The following is a 27,911-nucleotide window of genomic DNA, read 5'->3' as shown; positions in this document are numbered from 1 at the left end:
TTATGAATCACATGCAATGTGCCACTCATAATGGAAAAACTTCACACATTGTTATATTTCATTCTCATTGTAATCCTATGCAATAAATTTTGGAAAACAGTATTGAGGTTCCTCAAGAATTTAAGAGTAGAATTGACATACAATCCAGAAACCCTGTTTCTGGGTATACATCCAAAGTAAATGAAAGTGTTAGCTCAAGAAGAGAGCTATACTTGCATGTTCATAGCAGCATTATTCACAATTGCTAAGGAATGGAGACAACCTAAATATCTGTTGATGGACGAGTAAAGAAGATGTGGTATATATACACACAATGTAACATTATTCAACCATAAAAAGAAAGAAATCCCACCATTTGCAACAAAATGGATAAATCTGCAGGAAATTATACTAAGTGAAATAAGCCAGGCAGAAAAAGAGAAATACTGAATAGAATCATCTATATGTGGAATCTAAAGAAAAATAATCATTGACCTCATAGAAACAGAGTATAATGGTGGTTTCCAGGGGCTGGGGAATGGGAGAAAGCAGAGATGTTGATCAAAGGGTACAGACTTCCATTTTTAAAATGAATGGAGTCAGAGGATCTAGTATATAATGTGGTGACTACAGTTAGTAACACTGTATTGTGTAATTGCCATTTTCTAAGACAGTAGAACTTAAGCATCCCACCAGAAGAAAGGGGGGAAAAAGGTAACTGAGGTGATAAATGTGTTAATTAACTTTATTGTGGGAATCCTTTCACAATGTATACATATATCAATCATCACATTTTACACTTTAAATGTAATTTTATTCATGAATTATACCTCAAAGTGAAAAATATATGTATTTTTAAAAACCTGGAGTTGTCTTTTAATTAAACCACTTACTTATTTGATAACTATGGAATAATACAATTTTAGAGGCACACCTTTACAAAGAAGGGCCTCATTTCTATTTCTCTCTAAAATAACAAAACACTATGGATATCCAAGAAAATAATCTTCCCATCATTAAAAAAAGGAAGGGAGGGGAGTAAGAGTCTCCTTTCAAAAGAGCCTACAGCTAACTCCACTATCAGCTGCTTTTTTTTTTTTTCCCCAGAAGGTAAGCTGGTTTATTGATGCTCATGAGCATAAGTAAACAGACATGGTACCACATAAAGGAGTATAAACACCTCTAAACTTTTGCTATAGCTTGAGTATGGATCAGTATACTTTGGCAGTGGACCTAACAGATTACCAATGTTTCCAAATCTCATGGTTCTCTCTTCAGACCCAGAGAAAAATTTGTATTTAACTTTGGAATTTCAGAATTTGTTAACAGAGATGCTTAGGAAGCTGGAAAAGGCCAACATTACTTAAGCCTATCATGTTTATCACAAGTATAAATATTGCTATTAAAAGTAAAATTATGGCAGGCAGCAGTCAATTGGTTTTCCCTTTTGTAAATTAGTATTTTTTGAAAGTAGATCACCTCAGATAGAAGGTTATAGAAGTTTGTTATTAAGTAGTTTTAATTTATTAACCTTTGTGGACTAAAGAACTTCTGATAGATCCCAAGTTAAAGAATTGGATGGCATATCAAATCGGATTTTATATTAGAAACAGTCATTCAAGAGACTGCATTATACATTTCCTTTCAGAATGTCTTTTATTCCTGGCTTCAAGTCTTATTTACAGCATGTTATTTTTAGAGGGTTTGATAAGTGTTAACAAATGGGTACTCATTCTTAGAGCAGGATATAAGAATGTGCTGATCACCAGGTATGAGATTTTATATTACATTAAATTAAAATTATATGCTATTGGAAACAGACAAGATAGGGAGTTCCTAGATCCTACAAATATTATGGCTAAGGAAATAGAGAACTCAAAAAATGTATCCCCCTCTAAGAAACTAATTCAGTATAGCAAAATAGAATTAAGTGCCCTGTCTTAGGAAAAAGTTCATTAATAATAAGGAACAACTGGGACATCATACATTGTTTCTTTGGAGATTAAAGTGCAGGCTATGAAATGGCATATAAAATAGTGCAATCTTAAGGTGCCATTATTTTTATTACACATAGCCTATGTTCATATGTCCATTTTCTCTAAAAAATCCGCTGTAGTGACACCTTTTAGCTTATTTATCTAGGCATTACTTATACTGTTTTACCCACCTTTGGGGCTACATAGAATATTTTAACATTTTAACAAGTAGAATAATACCACATATATCTTGAAACTACTAAATAGAGATTAAGGCAAGTCCCTGTAAAGTTCAGTACTCCAAAAAACACATTTCTACAAAAAAAAGTTGTTTCCAAAACCAGTGGCTTTAGACCTGATGGCACCCCAATAGTTTTTAAAACAGTATGATTACTGTAAACACATTTGTGTTCATCCCATTAACTTCAGGCTCTGTACAAGATGAGGTTGGAAAACAACAGGTTCCATAACCTCATGTTCTGAAATAATTCATATTTCAGAGTCTGTGGAAACCAAGCCAGGTCCCTGTGGGAGATAAGCAGAGGGTCCTGTTGGCCTGAGGGGTAGGGGGGCAGTCCTTCCCATTTCTTACCTGGCCTTTTCACATTCTATCTTTGTCTGTAGTGTTGTACCAGTGGGAATGGCCCATTACATAGAGGTCTCCTTGAAAAACAGCCAAGGAAGAGGACAAGAATATTTTATGAAAGGTTGTTCTAGAACAACAGTATTAACACACAGCATTAAAATCACTGAGTATATATAATTCAGGGCAGGATGGTTCTCTCAGTTACCTTATTTACAGTTTTCCTCTAGCATATATCAACTGTAGCTGATCAAAATAACTTGTGATTTGTTGAACCTTAAATACCATTATGCTATTCAAAAGCAAGTTTAACAGTTATCAACTGGTCAAGGCAGTATATCCTAACATGTTTTAGCCAGATAGTCTAAATGAGATTGAAGACTTAAAAAACACTGAACCATAGAGCTTACTCTCCTCCTGTTATGCAACATTCATGCAGTAACAGATACAATCCCCTACTCTTACAGACAGGAGATGACAGGTGTACTGTAGAAATCTGGATTTTAAAACAAGAAATCTACTTTCTGATAGTATGAATGCTTATTATGCAGCCAAATATATTAACTAATGGGAGACTACAGGTATGTTTAGGGTATCTAGATGCAGTTTAAAAAGAAACCCAGGAAACTTTAAGTAATTAACAACTGCTAAAGAAATCATCTGAGGTTATATATCCCTTTGATACATAAGGATCATACTTTGTAAACCAGGAAAAATGTATTTCTGTTACTGAAAAAAGTCTTCCTATTACCAGGAAAGCAGGCTATTGAAGGCCATGAGTATTTCAGTAGGCCTCCTCCAGAATTATGACAACATGGCTAATTCCTATGGTTATAAAAATGAGACCTGCTGAGAAAATGAGTTCCAGACGGGGACTTTTATGGATGACCTTGGCTGACAAATGTTTTTGGAAATTGTTTATTTTAAAATTACCTTCCCAACAAACCATGAAACACTTGGATATTATTTTATGGTTTTTTCATTGAAAACATACTACATTGTAAATGGAGTTTCAAAGTTAGACATAGAATTGCTCAAAATCTAAGGACAATATTAAAAATGGGTAAGAAAAAGTTCCATTTGGTGAGGTTAACCTAGAGATGCATAACCATGTCATGTTGAATGGACAAAAAAGGTGGTAACCTTGTGCTTTTAACTAAGGTACTTACCAAAACCTTAGATTTCAAACTCCCACCTGGAAAAGGACAGTTTTCTAATTACACCTAAATTTGAGTAACTGTAGCCCAAGGCAACAGTTTAAGAGAATTTAACAAATAATAACTACATAATTTAGTACATTAAAATAAAACTAAGACAGTATCAGTTGAGTGTCTCAAACACATACAATGGGAAAATAACCACTGTGTATAATTTGTTGTTGAAGTGACCACTTAGAAGGTTGAACAGTACAAGACATGCTTTTCCAGTTACAAGCACAAGAGTGCAAATAAAACTAAAGCTTTTGTTTAAGGTTGCAGGATAAGGAAAGCTTGAAGTTAATATTAAAAAGCTTCCCTCAGGTCACCCCCCCAGAAACACAATGATCACAATGCTTTTTTTGTACAAATTTCTCCAATGAGATTTCTTTCAATGACAAAACTGTGTTGCCACTGGTAATCACATTTGATCAATCAGTGAGCACATGGTACTCTGGAATAGTACTAGTTATCAGAGGTCCAATACTGATTCAAAGAGCCTTGGAATTTGGGGTTCTGACTTAGCCAGTGTACCTGAACCCTACAGAGAACAGATAAATCAACAGGCTTTAATATTCTCTCATTCCTGTGAAACTGGAGGACAAATGGACTAACAAATCCCTTCCACACACCCGAGGCAAGCTGTTGTGGTGAAGATGTTAAGCACTTAAACTAAGACACTGCTCTAAAAGTGGAGAAGTACAGAGGTTCAAGGTCAATACCAGTGCAAGAGCCTTTAAGTGACAGACTAGGCAATGCATGCATCTATCCATGCAAATGTAGGACATGGCTCCAGAAGAGAACTGAAAATGTATGTAACAACTGGGTTAAGTCCCTTGCCAGTAGTTTATAAAAATATATAGTCAACACTGTAGAGGCCCTTCTACAGTCAATACTATGAAAGTCTGTTTTAGTTACCATTACTTCAATACCAAAAAGCATTTACTACTCTTCAGACATTCCAGACAAAGGTCACTTATAACAAAAAGCCAACTTTTTTCTTTAAAAAACAAGATACTGTCCATTTAAAAAGTAGGTCTTTTTTTTTCAAGTGAACAGGACATTTTCTGTATTAAACTTAACTTCTAGTCTGTCAAGACTGCTTTAATTTCCTTATGTAATGTGCATATATGCAGAAACAAACTTACTTTAAACATTACCTGCACAGAAAAAAAGTTAACTCCTCAAAACATGATAGGACAGGTCTGGTTAGTATAAATCTATTGCAAAGTAAAAGGTCTGTGCATCAGTTCAACCAGGAAAGCAGGGAAAGAATGTCCCAACCATGAGAGTTCAAGTTTAAGTTCTGTTCTGAAAGTCTCGGAGCCTAAGGGACACCAGGTTGCTCACAGTATCTTGATACGCGTAACTGCTGAAGCTACTAAGATGTCTTCCTCTGAAGCTTGAACCACGTTCCAATTTACTTTCTGTCCCGGAGACGTTTAGATTTCCTAAGAGAGTCTATGGCTTCTGCTGCCTTTTTCCGCTTCCGAGGAGACTCTTCATTCTGCCCAGACCCTGAGGAGTTTCCTACTGCACTTTCCATTACTTCTCGTAGTTTGCGTTCCAGCTCTGCCAAGCGTGCATTCTGCTCGCCTATGATCTGGGTCTGCTCTAGCAGTTTCTGGTCCTGGTATTGAAGCTGCTTCTGCTTTTCTTGCACTTTGGTGAGAAGCTCAGAAATTTCACGCCTGAGAACAGTCACACCAGCACCATTTGTCTTAACCTGCTGCTGGAGTTTGGTAACCTCTTGTCTTGAAGGGTTCTGCTTGGAGAAGAGCTGCAGAAGGTCCTGGAACTGGAGGAGAGCCCATGAGTCTTCCAGATACATCTGATCCTGGTAACTTTCTCTTCAGAATTGGAACAATCTTTTCATCAAAGTACTCCATTGCCATGGAGGAAATATCCCTTAACTCTTGAAGTACTTCATGAGCTCGTTGAGGGGCTCTGGTAGAATTGACATATCTCAACACGCGATAAATCTCATCAATTACCTTTCCTGGGATGAAGCAACAGAGATTGGAATCCACATACTTCATAAAAGTCATGTTTAAAAGTGACAGCCTTGTTTCAACAGCAGCGAGAATGTCTGCATGACGAGCTAATGAATGGTTTCTCCTTTCTGACTCTCTCCTTGGGAGTTGTGCTTTAACTTGTTTCTGACATAAATTATGGTATCTCTCCACTTTAAGAATCCCTGATTCAATATTCTCTGGCAAACCAAATCCATTCTTTTACAAACCAGGCGGACCTGGCTAATTTCGTGGTAGGACATAAAGCTGAGGATATTCTCGATGGCTATGATGGGCAGCGCCACCAGCGTGTTGTTTTGTGGCAGCTGGTCCGGAGCCAGCGCCGGGGCGGGGGGCGCTTGGGAGCCCGGCTGCGGGGCCTGCGGTGGGGGCTGAAGGGGAAGTCTCTGGGTAGAGCCCACTGACGAAGAGGAGCCGCCATCGCTGTGGCCACCGCCTCCTTCCTCAGCCATATGCCCCGCCCCCGCCGCCACCGCCGCCATCTTGGTGGTTTTATCCTATCAGCTGCTTTTTAAACATGACAGAAGTGAGGCCACCCTAACCTAAAAATTAATGGAAAAGAGGGTTGAAGAAGATGGAAAATACAGCCTGCTTTCATCTCCAGATTGCTATAATATTGCCCCTTAAATAAGAGAGTACATGTTACAAAAGATGTGTAGCTCTCGAGTGCCTGATCCCTTAACCTGCTGACATTTCATACTGGAAAAATAAAATTGATGCCACAAGTGTGAGGCTCAGCTATCTCAGAGTAGTAATGATGTGGAGCGAAATGAAAACTGTGGAGTATTTATCGGAGGAGAGTAACAGAATAAAAGAGAAGCCGAATATGGCAGTATTTCAAAGGAAGAGTTCTGAAAAGAATACGATGAAGCAGCCCCATATCATGGTGGGATTATGTTAAATCTCCCCACACAGTCATTCCATCAAGCTGCGATAAAAAAACTGACTTTCTTTCTTGTTGAATGAAGGTATTCATGTTCAGTCTGTGTTTCATCAATGTAACCAGAAATATAACCAAGAAATAAACATATGACTTTCAGAAAGAAATTTGTAGAGAAGGATCCTTTGAAAACCACTGTGGCAGAGAAAGACATGTTAACATATTTCCAAATGGCATCTTGTGGTTTAAAAGGAAACAGAAATGACTTATGGACAGTAATGGCTGCCCAAGTACAATGCAGGGCAACCAGGAAATTACTATCTACCAATTGTTTAGTAAATGAAGTTACCTAATTCTAGGATACAGGCCCTTCTAGGGGAGAGTTAAGTACCTTCCTTTATGATCTTAAGTCTATCCCATAAAAGGTAAGTAATAATGAAAAGTCTTACTAACTTCAGACATTTGCATTTGAGCCATTTGAGTTATATGACTAACAAAGCACCTAATGGGCCCCAAGGGGTCAAAATGGCAGCAAAACCAAAAAGCTTCTGAAAGGACTCAAAGCTGGCTTTCCAGGGACCCTTCACCTGAATTGCTTGCTTCTTGAGGAGCAGGACAGGAAAGGGCATTGTCAGAACCACGCAGACCTGGCTTCATATTCTGGTTCTGCCACCAATTACTGTTTACCTTTGAACTTTCATTTTCTCTTCTGTAAAATAGGGATAGTGTATCTCTTCTACAGGGTGATTATATTAACTGAGGTAGTAACCACAGATGAAGTACCTAAGATGTATCCCATACCCAGTTAAGCTTAGTATTATTAGTAGAGGCAAGAAATTGACATGTGAAATGTTTGAATTGGAGGCATCCACAGAAATCACTTTGTGTAGCATCATTCTTTTCTAGAGAAAGCTGAGATGTAGGTTTGGAGACTCAACCCAACCACTCTGGAGCTTCAGCAGTGTTCAAATAGTTCCTCAAAGCCCCAGGTGTTCCACAGGGCTGCTCAGGAACTGCCCAGAGGGGAGGAAGAGGAAATACTGTGGACTTCCTAACCTATTCCAACACAGCCACTCTACTTTTCTCCTGTTCATATTTTGGACTTTCATGGTGGTTTAAAGAAAGAGTATCATGACTGAAAAGATGTTAGAAAAACTGAACTGGGATGCCAGCCAATTTGAGGGACTTAAGTGAATTCTTGACATTAGAGAGGATCAGGTGCTCCATTGCAGAGCCTTGGGGCCTGGCAAAGCTTGTGTCACTGTGTAGAGATTATAGTATATGTCCCAGCAGAGTTCATGAGGGGCCTTTCCATGCCTACCATGATGTGCGCACACACACACACACACACACACACACACATTTATATGCAAACACCCCTCTAAGTCTGTTTCAGCACCAGAATCATTCAGGAACATGCTTGCCTTCACTGACACTGTTCAGGGACACCACAGCCAAGGACTTTTCTGCCAGAGCAGAGACAACACTAACATTGTGGGAGGGCCTCAGAGACCTGCAAGGGATAGAAGTAAAGAGCAGAGACTAAACCATGTCCTCACTGACCCTGGGCACCAGATCCTCTCCGTGAAACAGCACAGTAGGGGAGATCTCAGGAAAAACTTGGTACTTGGATTCTACCAGCTAGTATGGCCCAAACTAGGTTTTGAACAAAGCAAATGGCCTGAGAATTAAATAACATTCTCATTCTTATTATATTAGTCAGAGTTCTCCAGGGAAACAGGACCAATAAGATGCACAGAGAGAGACTTATTTTAAGGAAGTGGTTTGTGCAATTGTGGGTGCTGGCAAGTCCAAACTTTGCAGGGTGGCCCAGCAGGCTGGAATTTCCAAAAATAGCTGATGCTGCATCTTGAGTCCAAAGGCAATCTAGAGGCAGAATCCTTCCCTCGGGGGGACCTCAGCCTGTTCTATGGCCTTCAACTAACTGGATGAGCCCCACCCACCTTATGGTGGGTAATCTGCTTTGCTCCAAGTCTCCTGCTTAATGTTAATCACATTTTTTAGAAATACCTTCACAGTAGCATCTGTTTTTCTTGACCAAAGAACAGGGCACTATAACCTGGCCACGTTGACAGGCAAAGTTGACCATTACATTTACTGTGTGAGGAGAGGTGACATCCACTTTCTTGTAGGTTTTTGTGTTCTTTAATATTATTAACCTGTGCTCCTGGGCTTTTTGTTTGTTTGGAGGTGGTCCTTGCCCACACCTGTCAATGCAACATTTGAATTGTCCTATGAATTAGCTGTTGCCACATAAACAAATCACCCCAAAAGTTAGTGGCTGAAAGCACCAACCATTTATTTAGTTCATGGTTCTGCGGGTCAACAATTTAGGCTGGGCTCAATTGGGCAGCTCTTTACTCGGGTGGATTTACTCCTGTGTCTGTGGTCCGATGCTGGGTCAGTTAAATGACAGTATGGCCTCAGCTGGGATGTCCTATCTCTGCTCCAGTCTCTCATCCTCCATCAGGCTAACTCAGGCTTCTTCACAGCCTGGAAGCAGAGATCCCTAAAGAGAGCAAAAGCATGCAATGGGCCTCTTGAGGCCTCCGCTTGCAAGGGTGAGAGACAGGGTTTCCCCTTGACTGGATTCACCACAAAGTGCCACTGCAGAGGGCACAGCTGTAGGAATAACTGTAGTCATGTTTGCAAACAATCTTTCAGAGTTACCTCCAGTGTAGACTATCAGCCAGCCTGTCAAATGCCTGACACATAATACAAGGTGATGACTATGAGCTCCCTTCCCAAACCTTTTGGTCAGCATTTTGAAGCAATTCAAGTTTTTCAAGCAGTTCAAGTTTCACAGATGTAAGCAGGCTATCATTTCTCATTCAGACCTTTATCCTGTGCTGTTCTCTGTACTGAGAATCCCAGAAAGGTGGGAGTAGAAAACAAATTGAGAGAACCTTAGTCTGTAATCACCACCCCAAAGCACAATCCCTGGATCCTATAAAGGTGAGCATTTCTTTAAGAGCAGGGGTTCTTACATTTCATCATTCCTAGGAAGCTGAGTGCCTTGTAAAGAACTACTGCTATTCCTGTAAGTCACTATTTCTCAACCTTTTTGCATTACTGTCCCTCCCCCTGAGGCTTTTGAGACATTTTCCCCCTAATCATCACCCACCTGAAATTTACTATATATCTGTGCTTTACACATAAAGTGAGTAAGGGTTTTTTGGTCCCAGGTTTCACCCCATGGAGACAAAAGCGCTGTCATTGGGAATATATGTTCTGAGTTCCTTTCCAGGTCCCAACCACCCCTGCCCTCCCTACCGTTACACAGAATCAGGCCAGGATTGGCCTATATTCAGCTTTAATCATAAGTCGGGAGCTTCTGATGCCAGTGAATCTGCCTTCACGTGACAAACCATAAAAAGAGGAAGACAGGAGAAAAAGTCAAGTGGAATTTCATAAATAAGGTCTTACTGAGAGAGACTAGCCAAAGGGGAAAAAAATCACCAGTTATGACTAAAGACTGAATCACTGTCCAGAACTATCAAACCCAGAACAAATCCATTCCCATCCTTGCAGAAATACAACATACAGATTGCAAAGAAAATGACTTTCAAACCAATATTGTTCCACATTTTCCTGATCTTTCTTTGTATGTGTGTGTGCACGTTCCTGATGCATGTTTAGAATCGTAGTATCTTTTGCTTTGTTAAGTTCACTCAATAATATGCTCCAGTCAATCGAATTTCCAGAAGCAACATTTTGTTTGTTTGTTGATCTTCAAGCTTATTAATTTTTTATTACCTTGCTAAATCTCTAAACCTGATTGTTTAGGAAATGACATAACGAGCAAATCCTCCAAGGATGTGCTAAATCTCCACTTGACATTTAATCAAGAAAATTGAGTACCTGTATGTGCATATTTGAAAATATAATTATACCATGACTTAAAAAAATTTAAGCATAGGTAATTAATGTGCCCATACTCTTATTTTCTTAATGAAGTGATGAAGCACCCACCCAGATCAAATTTCGAGGAGATTATTTGTATATTGGTTCTTTTTGACAGGTGTCTCCTGTGGAAATAGACATTGCTTCCTCTTATTCTGGCATTTTAACTCGAATCAAATTCTTTGCTGAGTTTTCCCAGCAACAGGTGTTGTTCGGCATAAAACTGAAAACTGTACCTTCAAAGACTGAGAGAATCCTACACCAGGAGCCTGAGATTTCATAGTTAAGCAGAATTAGGTTAACTGCCTTGAACTTCTTGAAGCATAAAGCCCCCAGTTTGATTCCCTGGCTCTTTGGGCTAGAGAAGTGAAGTGTTTGGAATATCCACTGCAAAGTCTGTGCTCCACTAGGCTTTAAGCAATGACTGATGAAGGATCCAAAATAGTTCCAGTTTAAACTGTAGAAAAAAAGGAAAGTGAAAGAGACAAAGAAACCAGCACTCTCACCACTGATAGGGGTAGAAATCGCTACCACATTTCTAGAGGGCAGATGGCAGTATTTATCGAAAACCCAATGGTGCATATCCTATGACCCAGCAAATAGACTTTAAAATTTTATTCTAAAGAACTAACACTGAATGTGTCTAAATATTTACTATAAGGATAATAATTGCAGTGTTATTGTGCTTTATTTTATTATAAGCCCCTAACTATCCTACCACGGGGAAAGAGCTAAATAAATGATGGTGGATCCAAACATTTCCACATAAAAATAGATAAATCTGTAGTAAAATACCAATTATAAGCGAAATAATCCAGTCACAAAAAGACAAACACTGTATGATTCCACTTATATGAGGTGCCTAGAGTAGACAAATTCGGAGAAAGAACAAGTAGAATGGTGGGTGCCAGGGGCTTGGGGGTAGGGAGGAATGGGGCGCTAGTATTTAATAATAGTAACTGGTACAGAGCTTCAGCCGGGAAAAATGAAGAGAGTTCTGGAGGCTCTTTGCACAACGATGTGAACATACTTAACACAACTGAACCATGCACTTCAAAGATGGTTAAGATTCTATATATTTTACTATTTTACATTTTAATTTTATAAAATTAAAAATTGTATATGTGAAGATATAAGTAGTTTAATTTTCTTGTTTTATTTCTCTGCATTCTCTAGATATTTTCTATGAATGTCTTTTCTTTATGATAAAGATGGGGCTTCATTATATGAGAAAAAAAAGCCCATCACATCTTTAGTTAATATTATTTTTAGGGGCTAATAATTTTGTGTGACCATGACGAGGGATTTTAGCCATTGTCCCTGCTGGACGTATTTCTTTTTACCCAGAACGTGCTCCCTGCCTCACACCCCCATATTTGTCTACAGAAGACGTACACACTCAAGACCCAAAGTGAGTCCACCTTCCCTAGGAAATCTTATGTGACGTCAGTGAGAATTCATTCTTATTTGCACAGCATCTGTAATAATAGTGATAATACTTCATGTTATTAGGTGCTTAATACATAAATAGTGCTAGGATTAACATAAATGCCTCCTAATAATGGCATTAAAGTGTTAACATCCCTATTACACAAATGAGGAAACTGAGGAAAAGACACAAAATAATTTGAATTGTAATAAAAATCCAGGTGTAACTGCAGAACCACAGCCCTACCCTGTCACATCTTGCAAGGCTATGAAGGTTATGCTCTGCTGGCTTCGCTTATTTTCTGAAACAGAACCTTCAACCAATATTTGGCAGGACAATATCTTTGAAATGTTATTTTCTTCCCTTCTCCCAGTATTTTTCATTCCATTTGCAGAAATACTAGCCTACTGGGGAGAGTCAAGAGACCCAAAAGTAGAACACTGGTGAAGAGACTCTTCTCAGTTGTGATTTTTGGGGGAGCTGGGATAAACTGGATGTTTGCAACAGACTCACGAGAAGGAACAGATCTTCCCTCCCTCGGCACCTCCGTCCACCCTCCCACTTGCCCACTATTTAAAAAGGCGATCAGGAAGGCGCCCATCAGGAGAGAAGCAGGGAGAGCTGTGACCTAGGGGCACACCTGCAAGAGGGGCCCTACATCACAGTTAAGGTTGAGGTGGGGGTAAGTGCATTTGGTTCCCAAGTAGATGTGGATCACAGGGAATTTTGAAAAATTACCACGTCCCGGGGGATTCTGCAAACCTCGAATCCAGCACTGAGGGAGACAGAGACTCCGATCCTGAAGGGGGCGGGGCTTCTCTGGGGACCAACCTGCTCCAGGCCCATCCCTTGGGTTTGGCAATGAGGAGGAAGTCAGAGCACATTGCTCCTTACCCCTGTTTTCTGAACATCATTAAAATTCAGTGCTATTGTATATTGTTTTGGATTTCCTTCAAAATAATCTAGTGTAGTGAGGATATAGGTGGAGCAATATTTTATGATTCCTGTAGCTGGGTGATGAATAGGAGCTCAAGGCTGTCTATTTTTGTATATGTTTAAAGTTTTTCATAATTTAAACTTCAACATGTCTGTCCTTAATAATATCCCAAAGGTCTTAGAAGATGCCAGCTATGTAGTTTACTTCCATCTGCAATTACAAATGGCCCACCATTTACAATGGTTTGACTTACAACGTTTCGATTTTACAATGGGGCAAAGGAAAGTGCATTCAGTAGAAACCATACCTTGAATGTGGGTGTTTTCCTGGGTTAGCAATGTAGGCAGCACAACACTCTTTCATGGTGCTGGGCAGCTCCCTATCAACTATGTGGTCACAAAGATAAACAGCTGATGCATTTACAGCCGTCTTGTAGCCATGCAAGCTATTCTGTTTTTCACTTTCAGTATAGTATTCAATAAATTGCATGCAACAGTCAACACTTGATTATATAATAGGCTTTGTGTTAGATGATTTCACCCAACTGCAGGCTAATATCACTGATCTGAACCCATTCAAGGTGGACTAGGCTCAGCTGCGGTGTTCAGTAGCTTAGGTGCATCAAATGAATTTTTGACATCTGATATTTCCAACTTGCAATGGGTTGATTAGAACATAACCCCATCATAAGTCAAGGAAATTCTGCATCTTAGGCTTGTCTGCCCCACACTAGTTGAGTTGCCCCAGGCCTTATACACAGGAAGGCCCTGTCAGCATAGATCAATGCAAGGACAGATGGGAGAGGGGATGACTCATTGATACCTCCATGATACTGAGAGTCCATTTCTTCTACCTTCCCTCCTTCCACTGCCTCAGACCTTATTGCATAAGCCTCCCTGGAAATTATTAGATACAATTCCAGGAGGAAGGTCGGAACCACAAAATGACTGAGATTATGGTTTTCACATAATAAAAGCACAGTTAAAGAGAAAAACATTATATTTCTTACACCTGAGCCTGTGCTTTGAAATTCCTACTTGATATAAATATTTTCAGGGTGCACACTGTAGACTGCCATGCACAGCAAGCTAGCCAATGTTTGATTCTATTGGTTCCAATCAAATATATGTAAAAGCACATATGCCATACTTCATACACAAAGATTCCTGGCTCTTGGGAAAATTATTTTTAGGGCTTAAGTGCCACCAAACAAAAACCATTTTGTAATGATGTTTGTCTTAACTTTATTATCAGACTGTTTTATAAATTAGCTTAAATTTTGAAGCTCTATGTACAAACCTCTCCCATGCAATCTGATAATAACAGTTTGAATTCAAGCACCAATTAGATTTCAAAATGCAAGAATGAGTTATGTGTACTTTGAAAAATGGATGGGTCATTTTTACCTAGACTTCTCAGATTCAAAACACCTAGCTAGTCTTGATATTAATCAGGTAGCACCAGCTACCCCATAATAGAGGTCTTTCCTGAAAGGGCGGCCTGAGACACAGGGCACGTATTCAGGGCCTCCGGTGGCTGTTGTACTGGTTCAGACCTGCTGAAGAAGAGCTGCTCTTCCTGAGAGTGAGGACAGTCTTCCCAGTTTCCTTGGATGCCCACCAGAAAACATGACAAAATTTCCCTCTCTGCTGCACACAGATGCTGATATATGGGGTTAAGAAAGCACAGTCCTTTACTCTCACTGCTAAATCTTTCCCCTTTCCTGACCAGTAAGCCTAGAGAGGCTGGGAGGCAGCACTACAGCTTGCCTTTGTTACCCCCATAATGTGCCAATGTGTGCTCTAAGGCATACTCCTTTACCAGGAGATGACCTCCTGGCCTCACTCCTGAGCTTGGACTAAAGAGAAGTGGGCTCTGGTCTGTGTCTCTAGTTGTGGTCATAAGCTACAGCCATCCAGGGGCATGTTTATTTTGTTCTCCTTGTGCACCATAGTTTGTATTTATAAGACTGCCAGCTTAGGCTGGGACTTCCATCTTTTGCCCACGAACAAAACAAAGCTGATTGGTAAGACAGTTCTGTGGCTATGAGTAGAGGGCTTGGAGTCATGACAACCCAAATTCGAACTCCTGTTCTACTATTTTTCAGTTCTTCCTAGGTTTTTATTAAGTCTGGGCCATGGCTTCTCCTTAGGTAAAGTGGACATAATACTATTCACATTACTATTTTTTTATTAAGTTATCATTGATATACAATCTTATGAAGGTTTCGCATGAGCAACATTGTGGTTACTACATTCACCCATATTATCAAGACCCCCCACACCCCATTGCAATCACTGTCTATCAGTATAGTAAGATGCTACAGAGTCACTACTTGTCTTCTCTTTGCTACACTGTCTTCCCTGTGACTCGCCCCACACACCAGGTGTGCCAATCATAATGCCCCTCCATCCCCTTCTCCCTTCCTCCCTCCCCACCCCTCCCCTTTGGCAACCACTAGTGCCTTCTTAGACTCTGTGAGTCTGCTGCTGTTTTGTTCCTTCAGTTTTCCTTTGTTCTTATACTCCACAATGAGGGAAATCACATGGTATTTGTCTTTCTCTGCCTGACTTATTTCACTGAGCATAATACCCTCTAGCTCCATCCATGTTGTTGCAAATGGTAGGATTTGTTTTCTTCTTATGGCAGAATAGTATTCCATTGTGTATATGTACCACATCTTCTTTATCCGTTCATCTACTGATGAACATTTAGGTTACTTCCATATCTTGGCTATTGTAAATAGTGCTGTGAACAACATAGGGGTGCATATATCTTTTTGAATCTGGCATCTTCTTTCTCTGGATAAATTCCTAGGAGTGGAATTCTTGGGCCAAATGGTATTTCTATTTTGCTTTTTTTGAGGAACTTCCATTGCTTTCCACAATGGCTGAACTGATTTACATTCCCACCAACAGTGTGCGAGGGTTCTCCTTTCTCCACATACTTGCCAGCATTTGTTGTTGTTTGTCTTTTGGATGTTGGCCATACTGACTGGTGTGACATGATATCTCATTGTGCTTTTAATTTGCATTTCCTTGATAATTAACGACGTGGAACATCTTTTCATGTGCCTGTTGCCATCTGAATTTCTTTTTTGGAGATTGTTCAGATCCTCTGCCCTTTTTTTAATCAGGTTATTTGCTTTTTGGCTGTTGAGGTGTGTGAGGTCTTTATATATTTGGATGTTAACCCCTTATCAGATATGCTGTTTATGAATATATTCTCCCATACTGTGGTATGCCTTTTTGTTCTGCTGATGGTGTCCTTTGCTTTTAACTTGATATAGTTCCACTTGTTCATTTTTGCTTTTGTTTCCCTTGCCCGAGGAGATGTGTTTAGGAAAAAATTGCTCATGTTTCTGTTCAAGAGATTTTTGCCTATGTTATTCACATTACTAATAATGTCTGCAGAGCACTTAACACAGTGTCTAACATATAGCAGGTATGAGCTGAATAAATTCTAGTTCTAATAAAACAAATGTGCCTAGAAAGCTAAAGGCACCAAACCAAGATAAAAGCCCCACAACTAAGGACAGGGTAAAAAAAAACAAAACTCTTAGGTGGAAAAATACATTTTCTTTGTATTGTTCCTGATGACACAGGATGGGGACAGAAGGCAGAGCTGCGGCTGGCAGGAGAGTTGCAGGTCAGGATGAGTTAAGCCCTTACAAAGGGCCTATCATAAAAGATACATTTCTTTTATGAAAATCTAGAACACTAAGAAACTGAATTGGATTGGCCTGGAATGTGTGTGTGTGTGTGTATGTGTGTGTGTGTGTGTGTGTGTGAAGCTAACATGAGTTGTGTATTATTCTGATTGCTTTACATATATAACACATCCAATCTTCATTTTAAAAACCCTTTCAACACCATTATCCTCACAGAAGGGGAACTGGGATCCCAGTGAAGTACTTGAACTCACATCCCTAAGTCCTGTGTGATGTGGCTTCTTGTGTCAGTGTTTTGCCTTGTAGTTCTTAGTAACTAGGAAGCTCCCAAACTCCAGTGTCAACCCGGCCCTATTCATCCAGAAAAATGCATAACAAGGTGAGCACGTGGCCAACACCATAGCAATGCAAATTTAGAACACACAAATGATGCGGTCACGCCATGCAACTCTACTGGTGCTCTTAGTTGCTTTTGCTCTGGAGGCCAGTGACATCATCTTCTAGACATACAGCATGATATGGGAAGATCTCGAGCCCAGAGCAAGAGTCACAGACCATTTTCTGCCTGGAGGAAGCACAGGGGCCCCTCTTCCCCTGCTCAGATTTTTATCAGCCTGCAAATACTACCGTTTTTCTCTCCAAAGAAAAGGAGCTATTGGCTTCCAGCCCCTGGTCCTGTCTTTTATATGGAAATGTTCGAGGTACCCTGCTGTACTTGGAAGTTTCAGGTGGCAGTATCTGGAGGTTCTTCTCTTCTAATTACTGAATAGCATATGTCTAATTTGTCTTTTTTACTCAAAACCAAGTCTTGTTTCTTAGCTTCCATTAATGCACAAAGAGCAGCGGTCCACCAGTTTCATTTGGAAAAAAGGAGGTTAGATGGGGACAACAGTTCATTAAACAAAGACATTTTTATTTCATCTTAAGCATGCATCCTGGTGCTATACTGTTTGTAACAACACATTCTCAGTGTGGAAAAAAAGAACTTATTTGAAGTGTAAATAACAAATATTAGTTGACTCTATTGCCAATATATTCCTACAGTAAATTTTCAATTGAGAAAGCAGGTTTTGGCATCAAACCCTGGCCTCACTACACACCAGTGCATGCCATTAAGTGAGATTCTGCTAGTAACTTCCGCCTTCCCTGTCTGTAAATAGGGTCTTAGTGATGAAGAGTGTTCTCAGTGCAGAGGGTTCAAATGAGGATTAAACGAGATCCTCACAGCCTGACACAGTGCCTGCCAAATATAAATGCTTGATATATATTAGCTATTATGGTTAATTATTGACAAAAATTAACAAAAAATCTGTTTTTATTTCTTTTTTCAGTCAGGTCTACTAAAGATGCTTTGAAATGCTTAGTGTGTTTCCCCTTTTCACACTTCTCTTTTGTTGATGAAGTGTTTTGAATCTAAAATCATAGCCTTACTCATTACTGAAGATGTAGTTTAACTCTGGGTTATCTGCTTTTTTTAAGTACCATTGATACACAATCTTATGTTGGTTTCAAATACACAACACAGTGGTTCAACCATTACCCATATTATTAGTGCAGTTACTAACATAGTATGATGTTACGGAATCATTAACTGTACTCTCTCTGCTGTACCATCTCTGTGACTGACTTATATTGTGCTTGTGAATTACTGTGCCCCTTTATCGCCTTCACCCAACCCGCCATCTTCTCCAAACCCTCCCCCTTGGTAACCACTAATCCTTTCTCCATGTCCATGAGTTCCCTGCTATTTTGTTCCTTCTGTTTTGCTTTGTTTTTATGCTCCATTGTTTGGCTTATTTCATTGAGCATAATACTCTCTAGATCCATCCATGTTGTTGCAAATGGGAGGATTTCTTTTCCTTTTATGGCTGAATAATATTCCATTGTGTATATGTACCACCTCTTCTTTATCCATTCATCTACTGATGGACACTTAGGCTGCTTCCATATCTTGGCTATTGCAAATAGTGCAGTGATAAACATAGGATTACTTATGCCTTTTCAAACCAGGGATTTTGTTTTCTTTGGGTAAATTTCTAGGAGTTGAATTACTGGGTCAAATGATACTTCTGTTTTTAGTTTTCTGAGGAACCTCCATATTGCTTTCCACAATGGTTGCACCAATTGACATTCTCACCAACAGCATAGGAGGGTTCCCATTTCTCTGCATTCTCGCCAGCATTTGCTATTTCTTGTCTTTTGGATACTGGCCATCCTAACTGGTGTGAGGTGATATCTCATTGTGCTTTTAATTTGCATTTCCCTGATGATTAGCAATATGGATAATCTTGTCCGTGGGTTTTATACAATAATTGGTAAAATAGGACCTTCAGTGACTATAATAATATAATGAATTAATTTTTCTCATTATCTGGAAAAAATCATTTGCTTCTAACCATGTAGCTAGACATTTTTCTTCGATATATCAGTTTGATTTTAATTTCTTAATACTTATAGTATGCCTAAGATGGTTTGAAAGAACACAGACTTGAGTCACACAGATGTGAATTTAAATCATGTGCCCATAACTTACCAGCTGTTTGACTTCACATATGCAGCCTCTCTGATCTTTAGTCTCTTTATTGACCAAATAAGGAATAATAAAAACAATTATCCATTTTTTTAACTGAAATTTTATGAGTTATTTCAGTATCCTGTAATCAGCTTTGGATGTTCAAATTAGGTATTACTGCAAAATTAGGTATTACTACAAAATACTAAGAAATCAATATGCCTAGGCCTGGAATTTTCATGTTTAAAAGTGATTCTTGTCATTGTAAATATTTTCCATAGTAATTCCAAGAAGGTTTTTATTATAAAATGAGAATGACAAGGAAAAGACATGGCATTTTTAGAGCACTGTCAAGTCTTTCTTACAATAGGATAGAGCAGCCAGGGCCCAAGGCTGCAGGCATCTCACTGACAAACTCACCGTGACCAGCATTGTCCCTCCTCCGGAGTCACAAAGGCTCTGGGTGCTGGAGTCAGCCTTCATCCGCTCTTTGAAGATTTAAGGAGCTTCTCTTCTCTCTGCTTACTCTCTGATCTGCTTGGCCTGGATCATGCACTAGCGAGCTTGCTCCTACCCCACTCTTTAACGGGCAGGCTGCTAGCAGATCACTGCCTTCAGCTGCACCTAACTCTGGACTTTAGAAAGCCAGCTGCTTTCCTTGCTGTGATGAGTTGTATTCACATTTACTTGCATACTGCAGAAAGGCCTTGTTATTATGGAACCATAGCAGGAACCTCAGTCCTCTCATTAAAGGAGTTCCATTCTTCATCAAAGACCTCCAGTTTCAGGGGATGTGTCTGAGTTCCAATGGCACTGGCTGGCCTTGCAAGAACATGAACTGAGCCTTCAGAGGTAGGAGAGCAGATTAGCCTTCCAAGGTTTGAGGAGATGAGCTCACTCTGGGCAAAGCAGGTGGCTAATGCTTTAACTGCTCCTCCCTTGGCCATCCTGGTCCCAAGAGTGAGCCTTGCAAACATAGTTGTAAATGTATGACTTGAAAGGTCTGCTCTATCATGACTGCAATGCTTGGATCCCAGACAGTTTCAGCGGGAGAATACCCCTGCAGGAGCATTACACTGGAACAACCATCCTCCTTTGGTATATAAGCAATCTGGGGCATGGAGGCAAATGCTCTGGGCATTTTTCAGAATAGTGGGACCACTTCGTAACCCTCGGGGTAACCCAGACCTCTTTGCTCAGCAGCCCAGTGGTGTAGCCGAAATAATGGAAGCCAGGAATCAGGGTCCCTCCCGTGGCCAAGAGCCTGAGAAACTGACCTCCAAGGGTGTTTCTGAGTTCAACTCAGCTCAAGGAACAAAAGACAAATAGGAGACTGATTCATGGAGTTTTAGAAACATCTGAAGAGGAGAACCTGAAGAAATCCTAAACTTCTTGTTAATCTCAGCAGTTGGGGTCTACAAGTCATTGTCATTTGATACTAAAGGCAAAGTGAACATTCTGTGCCCTCAAACTAGTAAACTAGTAAGTGCATCAGTTATGCACTTAATGCCTAGATTGTTTTCTGACAGCAATACTTACTCTGTTTTGCATATTTAGTATCAATTCAAAAACTGGATCACATAAATGTTTTTGGACCTATGACGAAGTGCATTGCTTTAGGTTTTAATTAATCCATCTGCTCCTTCAGGATCCTACAGTTTGCCCACCATTGCTCCCAGTGCTACAAATACAAATGGGCAGCAAGTCAATAGACACAATAGTAAGGGAAAAGTGATACATAGAGAATCATACAAGATTCCATGGGGTACTGCAGAAAAACTCATGAACTCTGCATGCGCAAGGGAGGAAAGGTTTCTCAGAACTGAAACTCAAAGAAAGAATGAGAGGTTGAAGGGACGAGGTGAAGCAGAGGCACGGACAGCGCCACATGCAAGGGCACAGGGTGTTAGAAAAGTGGGTGTGGGCCCAGGGAGCCCGGTACCTGGCACAGACCGCAGTGGCAGACGGCGACCAAGCAGCGGGCAGTCAGGGGAAGGCCCTGACATGCCCGTCCTCGCACGCCTGCTGCAGCCCTGCCACCATGCTAGAATGAGGCCCTGCTTCCGGTATACAGCTCTGATCATTCTTTCTCGCTGATGACAGCGCAGCACTCAGAGAATCACCCTGTTCACTGAGTACTTCGATGAGTTTCTCTTCATTAAAAGAAATTTGTATTTGTTGCTTTGTTCTACAGTTTGGGGCCAAAACAATGCATACATATAAGAATAAGTTCATCTTAAAAAAATGAGTAATCTGTTCAGTTAGAGGGAGCTGGAAGAAGCAATGCCTTGCAGGGTACAGTGGAAAGAGCATATGGATCAGCCTAGAGCAGGATGGAGTGCCAGCTGGGCCAGCCACAGGCCATTGAGCTAGTCCATTACCTTTCCTGAACTTCAGTTTCCTCATCTATAAATAATTTAGAATTTAAGTTATGGCTGTCACCTTTCATCAGGGAGATGAGGGTGATAAGGCCAAAGACATATCTCAATTTTAGAGGATTATGTTTTATTTTAACTTCCAAAATGAAATATGGCTCTATCTGGAAGCATTGATAGGGTAGAATATGACTTCAAAAACACCAGAAGGCAAGAAGGTAACTAGTATTAGAAAGAAACTATGTGGAATAATAGTAAAGATTCCAAGCATAAGCATTCTGAAAAAGAATAATTTAGTGGCAAAAAAATATGAATAAATGAACAAATAAGCTCTTCCTAATCCTTACATCAGTGAAGTGACATTTCCCAACCTTTCTTTGCATGCATTCTGAAAAATGCAACATATCAGACACTTAGACATACTGCAAAATTGATTCTATTGATGGTGAAGGAGCCAAGAAAAATGAATAAACAAGCCAACCAACAAATGACTGCTTGAGTTTTCATGAGACACCACCCTTATGAATGGGCTTGGTGCCCTTACAAAAGAGGCTCCAGAGAGCTCCTCACCCCCTTCCACGGTGGGAAGGACACAAGAACTCAATGGTCTGTAACCAGTAAGGGGGCCATCACTATACCCTAACCGTGCTGGCACCCTGATCTTAGACTTCCCAGCCCTCCTAACTGTGAGAAAAAAATTTCTGTTGTTTATAAGCCACCCAATCCCTTTTATTTTGCTGTAGCAGCCTGAACGGACTGACATATTTTAAGCAGTCTTTTTGTATCTGGTGTATTTCTTCTAGCTTGCTGTTTTTGAGATCATGCATGTTGTTGCATGCGCCAGTGGTTTACTTCCTTTTATCCCATTAAATAGGTGTACCTACATTTTGCTGATCCATTTACCAGTTGATGGGCACTCAGTTGATACCAGTTCAAGGCTATTCTTAATAGTACCACTATGAATGTTTGCAAACCAGTGCATGTGTAGACATATGTTTTTATTCCTCTAAGGTACACACCTAGGAGTGGAATTGCTGGATTACATGGTAGATGTATGTTTAACTGCTTAAGAAATTGCCAGACTTTTTAAAGTGTCTGTACCATTTTGCATTGCTGGACTGATTAGTAATTCACCATATTTGAGGTGTATAGATGCACCCTTTACTATCTTTATTTACTTATTTGTTGGTTTATAAGCCAGGTTACACATTTGTAGCTTTGTTCCCCACTCTGCAGTTTTCTGAAAAGCAGAGTCTCTTTCTCTGTCTCTCTCTCTTTCTCTCTCTCTCACACACACACATACACACCAGAGCTAAGCAAAATCCTGTAAGAATTTCTGCCCTTGATTTGGGGTCTCAGAACCAGGCTGAGCAGTGAGGAAACCACTAGTATACTGGATTTAGCCAATGAGTATAATTGACTATTTTCACTTATGTGATTAGCTTCCCTTTCAAAGTCAGCCCTAGGACAGAGAACAGAATCTCCTTCTGAACAAACAAAATAGCCAACAAATCTTCATGAAAGTGGAAGATAGCCTCAATCACCTTGATCTTATGTAATCTTAAAATGATGCCACAGAAGGAGCTAAGTTTTCATGGAAAGAAAAAACAAACAACAAAAGAATTCTCCCACAGGAAAAAATACATGCTAAATACACATTTCACCATTTTAGAAAGTGTCTGCATAATTGATCATCAGTCCTCTGAAAAACCTTATTGTAGGCTCTTCAGGGAGACATGAAAACAAATGTTTTTCTGGCAAGCATTACCCAAAAAGCATTGACCAGAGAATGGATTTCTTATGTTTTAAGGAATGTTTATTTTCTTTATAATTATGATAATGATGTCAATCATAGCCCCTTATAAGAAGAAGTCTTCTCTGGGATTACAAAAAAAAAAAAAAAGAGAATGGGGAGATACAACCCAGCATCTGCAAATTTATAAGAGCTTTCCAAAGTTTTTTTTTTTCTTTTAGATCAATCTTCAAGGTTGATTTGTTATAACAGAAAATAAAGGTATAGATGGCAATTACAAACAGAGAAGGAAAAAAGTTTTAAAAAGAAATAGCAAAACTGACACATTCTCTTCCTTCACCCATAGCCTGATCTTTACCCCTAGTTCTGTTAAAAAGGACCATTGCTTTGTGTCACTTAAAAAAGCTACAGGCCTTTATAAACACTGAGAAGTGACCGGGGGTCACCATGGGGGAAGGGTTGGGGTGGGTGAGTGGAGAGGGGGAGTAGGATAAAGGGGCACAAAAATTCTCAAACATAATATAAATTGGTCACCGAGATGGTAGAATAGCATGGAGAATACAGCCAATGATTCTGTAACATCTTCATATGTTAACAGATATTAACCACACTAGAGGGGGTGATGATTTAATAACATGGGTTGAACCACTGTGTTGTATACTGGAAACCAATATAAGATTCTATATCAATAACTAAAATCTTAAGTGACCCTTAAAATGGTGGCAGAGTCATTTAAATTTCTGTAATAATTAAAATAACATTAACAGCACAATGGCATTGAATTAATCCGCAATAGGAAAACTACCTTGAAAAATTTATGCATTTTAGGGATGGTGGCTATTCGTCCCCCCCCATCACTCTAAGCTATTTGCTCTTTGTCAGCAGGGATGGCTTCTCTCCCATCAGTTAAACATGTTTTAGTTTGTCTATGAGCAGGATGGCTTGGCCTAACTAAGCTCTCCTCACCAAGCTCTTACAACCAATTATCAGGTATTTACAGAATCCAATTACAATTTCCTTGAAATCTTATAGACATTGCCAACAAATAATTCAGACTTTTATTTCAAATCATATAGGTATTACACCTGGAAATTCTTCTGAATTCAGATCATATGCAAGTCAGGATTTAGAAGTGTATACTCTGGGGTGCTTCTCCTTCCTCAGCTATCTTTTTTCAGAACATACCCACATTTGTAGCTACTATGGCCTTGTTTTTGCCTCATGACCTCACCAGACCCCACTCCAAGTGCCACCTCCAGAGTATTGGGCCAGACTGGGCAGGTGACTAAGGGAAGTTAATCTACTGGCTGAGTAATAACTACATGATTCCCTCTCTGGAGAACTGAACCAAGAGGCAAAATGACTATTGTCAAATGGTACTGGGCTCTAGAGCTAAAAGCTTATGCAGAGGCCATGCCAGAGTCAGGGGAGTGGCAATTCAGAGCAGTGCACACACTGAGATTGTGGGGGAATTGCAAAGTATGAGAGTAAGCAGAGGAAGTTGATTTACAGAAAGTAGAATAAAATAGATAAATAGAAAAAGCACAAATGAGAGACCAAACAGAGAGAGAAAAGGAAAGAAGAGAGAAAATAGGATTTACTTAATCCAGACTTTGCAACTCTCCTGTCCAGTTCAGAAGTATAGACAGAAGGTTTAACTATACTTTACTTCCATATTTCCAGGCCAGAGATGGCTTTAAGATCATTCATCAGATTCTTATGAAATGGATATGTTAACCAAACATAACAGTCAAGAAAAAAATGTGTTGGTGAGGATGTGGAGAATAGGGAACCCTAGTGCACTGTTGGTGTGAATATAAATTGGTTGCAGCCACTATGGAAAACAGTATGAGGGTTCCTCAAAATATTAAAAATAGAACTACGAAACAGTCCAGCAATTCCACTTCTGGGTATTTATCCAAAGAAGAAGAAAACAAAAACATCAATTTGAAAAATATATGCACCCTTCTGTTCATTGCAGCATTATTTATAACAGCCAAGATACGGAAGCAACTTCAGTGTCCATCAATAGATGAAAGGATAAAGAAAATGTGGTACATATACATACACAATGCAATGTTACTCAGCCATAAAGAAGAATGAAATCTTGCCATTTGCAACAACAAGGATGAACCTAGAAGGTAATATGCTAATGAAATAAGACAGGGAAGGACAAATACTGTATGCTTTTACTTTTATGTGAAATCTAAAAGGCAAAAAGAAAACAGAAACAGATTCACAAATACAGGAAATAAACTGTTGGGTTTTAAATGGAGGGGGAAGTAATTGGGGAGGCAGGGAAAATAAGTGAAGGGAATTAAGAGGTACAAACTTCCACTTATAAAATAAGTCACGGGGATGTAGTGTACAGCATAGGAAATACAGTCAATAACATTGTCATAATTTTGTATGGTAGACTTATTGTGGGGGTCATTTTGTAATGTATAAAAATATCAAATCACTGTGATGTATACTTGAAACTAAAATATTGTATGTTAATTATACTTGAATAAAAAACAAACAATCATAAACTGTTAAGAAAGAATTATAAAGAAGCTTAGATTTTTTTTCTCCTGCTCTCCCTTTATATTTTATTTGGGGTGGGAGAGTTCTTTCCCTGCCCCTATTTAAAGTCTCTTTTCTGGTCATTTTCATATAACATAACATTTTATAGTCAATTTAAATGATGAAGAAAAGTCTCAAATCTTACTATGTGGGTGGTCCAATTCCATGTTAGAGACAAAGCTTCCAACTTCATTCAAAATTATAGCTATTTCCTATGGAGGATGATTCTCCATGGGTCTCCTATGTTTGTGCATTTCTTGCTAGAGAGGCACTGACGTTCTTTCATTCTGTTGATGTGGTGGATGATATTGATGGATTTTCAAATGTTGTACCATCCTTGCATCCCTGGGATGAATCCCACTTGGTCATGGTGTATGATCCTTTTGATATACTGTTGAATTCTGTTTGCTAATATTTTATTGAGTATTTTTGCATCTACATTCATCAAGGATATTGGTCTGTAATTTTCATTTTTGGTGGGGTCTTTGCCTGGTTTTGGTATTAGGGTGATGTTGGCTTCATAGAATGAGTTTGGGAGTATTCCTTCCTCTTCTATTTTTTGGAACACTTTAAGGAGAATGGGTATTATGTCTTCTCTGTGTGTCTGATAAAATTCCGAGGGAAATCCATCCGGCACCAGGGTTTTGTTCTTGGGTAGTTTTTTGATTACCATTTCAATTTCTTTGCTCGTAATTGGTTTGTTTAACTTTTGTGTTTCTTCCTTGGTCAGTCTTGGGAGGTTGTATTTTTCTAGGAAGTTGTCCATTTCTCCTAGGTTTCCCAGCTTGTTAGCATATAGGTTTTCATAGTAGTCTTTAATAATTCTTTGTATTTCTGTGGGGTCTGTCGTGATTTTTCCCTTCTCATTTCTGATTCTGTTGATTTGTGTTGATCTCTTTTTCTCTTAATAAGTTTGGCTAGAGGCTTATCTATTTTTTTTATTTTCTCAAAGAACGATCTCTTGGTTTCATTGATTTTTGCTATTGTTTTATTCTTCTCAATTTTGTTTATTTCTTCACTGATCTTTATTATGTCCCTCCTTCTGCTGACTTTAGGCCTCATTTGTTCTTCTTTTTCCAGTTTCGATAGTTGTGATGTCAGACTATTCATTTGGGATTGTTCTTGCTTCTTCAGGTGTGCCTGGATCGCTATATACTTTCCTCCTAAGACTGCTTTCACCGCATCCCACAGAAGTTGGGGCTTTGTGTTGCTGTTGTCATTTGTTTCTATATATTCCTTGATCTCTATTTTGATTTGTTCATTGATCCATTGATTATTTAGAAGCATGTTGTTAAGCCTCCATGTGTTTGTGACCCTTTTTGTTTTCTTTCTAGAATTTATTTCTAGTTTATACCTTTGTGGTCTGAAAAATTGGTTGGTAGAATTTCTATATTTTGGAATTTACCGAGGCTCTTTTTGTGATCTAGTATGTGGTCTATTCTGGAGAATGTTCCACCATGTGCACTTGAGAAGAATGTATATCCTGTTGCTTTTGGATGTAGAGTTCTATAGATGTCTGTTAGGTCCATCTGTTCTAGTGTGTTGTTCAATGCCTCTGTGTCCTTACTTATTTTCTGCCCGGTGGATCTATCCTTTGGGGTGAGTGGTGTGTTGAAGTCTCCTAAGATGAATGCATTGCAGTCTATTTCCCTCTTTACTTCTGTTAGTATTTGTTTCACAAATGCTGGTGCTCCTGTGTTGGGTGCATATATATTTAGAATGGTTATATCCTCTTGTTGGACTGAGCCCTTTATCATTATGTAGTGTCCTTCTTTATCTCTTGTTACTTTCTTTGTTTTGAAGTCTATTTTGTCTGATATTAGTACTGCAACCCCTGCTTTCTTCTCACTGTTGTTTGCCTCAAATATGTTTTTCCATCCCTTGACTTTTAGTCTGTGCATGTCTTTGGATTTGAGGTGAGTTTCTTGTAAGCAGCACATAGATGGGTCCTGCTTTTTTTATCTATTCTATTACTCTGTGTCTTTTGATTGGTGCATTAAGTCCATTTACATTTAGGGTGACTATTGAGAGATATGTACTTATTGCCATTTCAGGCTTTAAATTTGTGGTTACCAAAGGTTCAAGGTTAGCCTCTTTAG

The 27,911-nt window shown here is 39.4% G+C and overlaps 1 long non-coding RNA gene and 1 pseudogene across 1 annotated transcript in view; both read right to left on the bottom strand.

Moving 5' to 3' along the window:
* LOC140843741 (uncharacterized) overlaps nt 1-27,911 on the bottom strand; it is a 124,256-nt gene that overhangs the window by 61,849 nt on the left and 34,496 nt on the right. The window lies entirely within an intron of this gene.
* LOC140844102 (F-box only protein 28 pseudogene) lies at nt 3,441-6,282 on the bottom strand (annotated as a pseudogene).

The sequence above is a fragment of the Manis javanica genome, chromosome 10 (assembly GCF_040802235.1).
Source record: "Manis javanica isolate MJ-LG chromosome 10, MJ_LKY, whole genome shotgun sequence".
Lineage (NCBI taxonomy): Eukaryota > Metazoa > Chordata > Mammalia > Pholidota > Manidae > Manis > Manis javanica.
Note: the sequence above shows the minus strand (reverse complement) of the source record. Positions and strands in the feature narration are given on the sequence as shown.